The sequence below is a fragment of the Psammomys obesus genome, unplaced genomic scaffold (genome assembly GCF_907164565.1).
Source record: "Psammomys obesus unplaced genomic scaffold, mPsaObe1.curated_primary_1811, whole genome shotgun sequence".
NCBI classification, from domain to species: domain Eukaryota; kingdom Metazoa; phylum Chordata; class Mammalia; order Rodentia; family Muridae; genus Psammomys; species Psammomys obesus.
In genome coordinates this window covers 5751094-5753448 of record NW_026596143.1, presented here as the reverse complement: position 1 = coordinate 5753448, position 2355 = coordinate 5751094, and the positions used below count along the sequence as shown (strand labels likewise).

The window sequence follows — 2355 nt, the reverse complement described above, 5'->3', positions numbered from 1 at the left end:
GGGTATTCATGTAACTGGAAATTGACTTTATGCTTCAGTCCTCATAGAGAGCAGTCTCTTGTGACTTAAGAAAAGGACACCAGGAGCTTTCCCTTCAAGAGGGGCTTTTAACAGAGAACTTTTCAGAATTTCCAGGACCTGCTGCGTTTCAGAGCCAGCTGCACTGAGGGGAGGTCCGAAGTGTTTGGAAGCTGCGACCGACCGCTAGCTTTTAAACACCGCATCCATGAAAACCTGGATCCCGGATCTCGCGGGCTACTGCGGAGGGATGAACCCGGAGCTGCGCCTGCCATTCCATCGAGCCTTCTCCGGGTCTCCGCGAGAGCTACGGCGCGTAAATAGAAAGTGAGGGCTTTAGGGAGAAGGTAGAGCGTCTTGCATCCCCTGAGGCTGTTCGAAGTACAGTAATGGGGAACTTGTTTTGGTGCCCAGACGCCTAAGGTGAGTTTTCTGCGGCGGGTGAAGGCTAGGGCGCCAGCTAGAGCTAGCTGAAGGACAACGCTGCTCTGTGCGGAAGCCGAGAGTAAGAGAGGACAGTTTGCTGGGCCCTGGTAAAGCACCCGCGTCTAGTGCCTAGAAACCCTGGCCACTGCTTTCCGGAGCCAGAAACTGGGGCGCAATCCCGATCTGGTTGCTGAGAGCACAGCTGGGAGCAGGTGACCCCCGAGCCTTTGGATGGGTTGCAGGAAAGAAGAGCGTGGTATCCCGAGGGTATGATTTAGCCGGGGCTGAAACCTTCTGCAGCTCAGTTTTCTTCCCAAGGCCTCCAGCAAAAGTCTCAGTGCCTGCATTCTTGAGAGCTGCTGCTGGCACCTGGGTTCTCTCTTAGAAACACTTGTTGATAGAACTTGTGCCCAGCGAGTAGCATTTTTTACTTTCCTGAAGTGGATACATTGTGCATTTAGTAAATACCTTTGGAAGAGCCGCCACAAGAGCAGGCTTTGAGTACCCTTACGCTAGTTACTTCTTAGGGTTTTTGTATCCAGCTAGGACGCTCAATATAAGACTTACTTCCTTAGAAACAGAGCTTGTGATTTTTAATGACATTTGATGTCCCCCCCCCATGATTCGTTAATTTCTAGCAAATCTTACACAAAATGATTTTTTTCTTGACACAACAGCTCCTACAGAGGACCTTCTAAGCACTGACATGCCCTGAAACAGCTGGCAGAATGGTTGATGAATGAAGGAAGTGACTTTGCGTTGTGCAATGCGTGCTGCGTGCAACCCGGATAGGTCCAATTTTGAATTCAGGACCTCCGTGTCTTCAAAGGTAGCCTTCCTTTTGCAGATGAGGCGCAGCACTCCTCACATGCTCAGGACCCTTCTTGGGCCTGCTGGAGATGTCACACCACAAACTAGAATCTTGCTTCTCTTTGCTCGGCCTTACTCTCAGGTGGAGTTCTTTCAGGGAGGGCCTGAATTGGTTTCTGCATTGAATAAGCGGCCCAGGTGTTTGCAAATCGAATACCTATATAGACAATGCCCTAGTCTCTCTGTTAGCTGTTTCTCAGACAGCTTTCCAAGACGTGTGTACTGCTCCGAGGCTGTGAGGTCTAAATCCCGGGACAAAAGGCTACCTGAGAAGCCTATCAAAGCTAAGCCTGGCCAGCCGCCATGTGTTCTCCCAGCATCCCTCAGTTCCTGCCTGTTACAGGTTCTACTTGGCTGGCAAACCCCGCCCCCTACCTTAAACTCCAGATGCTGGGCTGCTCTTCCCTATATAACTCAGACGTTTTGGCTATGGCTCATATTTTGCCATTTTGGCGTCTTGGTGTCCTGGCTCTCCCTTTTCTCTTCCCCCATCTTCTAACGAGGCCTGTTTCAGTCTGCCGGTCATGTCCACTCTGGACTTTTCCAGATGACCCTGCCTGGGTTTGTGCTCTCTCCCATATCTACTATATTATCCTTCATATCTATTACAAGCATTCATCTCCACTGTGCCTAGAAGTCATGTCCCTCTTTCTTTTTCATTCAACGGGCTGTATCCCTAGCACTCATTCTGGAGGTCAAAGCAAGAGAAGGTGATTTAGAGGCCAGCCTAGGCCTGTGGAGCCAGACACTGTCTTGGAAAAAAAAAAAAAAAAAACCTCAAAACAAAATAGAAAATCAAAACCTGTCTCTTGCCTCTAAGCCAAAGGCAATGCATCAAATGACCAATGAGGTGTTACAATTCTGAAATCATGATAACTCTTCTGCCGGCTTCCTGCTAGATGGCAGTGTCTAATAGCAAATCAAAGCCTCCATTGTCACTGCTTCTCTTGTGTTCTTCAAGGACAAAAATAAAGCAGTTTTCAAGCTTCTGCTTCTTCTTCTTCTTCTTCTTCTTCTTCTTCTTCTTCTTCTTCTTCTTCT

The 2355-nt window shown here is 48.7% G+C and overlaps 1 protein-coding gene across 1 annotated transcript in view; it reads left to right on the top strand.

Moving 5' to 3' along the window:
* Positions 1-364: 364 nt before the first annotated feature.
* Fut10 (fucosyltransferase 10) overlaps positions 365-2355 on the top strand; it is a 74915-nt gene continuing 72924 nt past the window's right edge. The window contains exon 1 of the mRNA XM_055593291.1: positions 365-441. The gene's annotated coding sequence lies outside the window, so the exon portion shown is untranslated. The remainder of the gene's footprint in view (positions 442-2355) is intronic.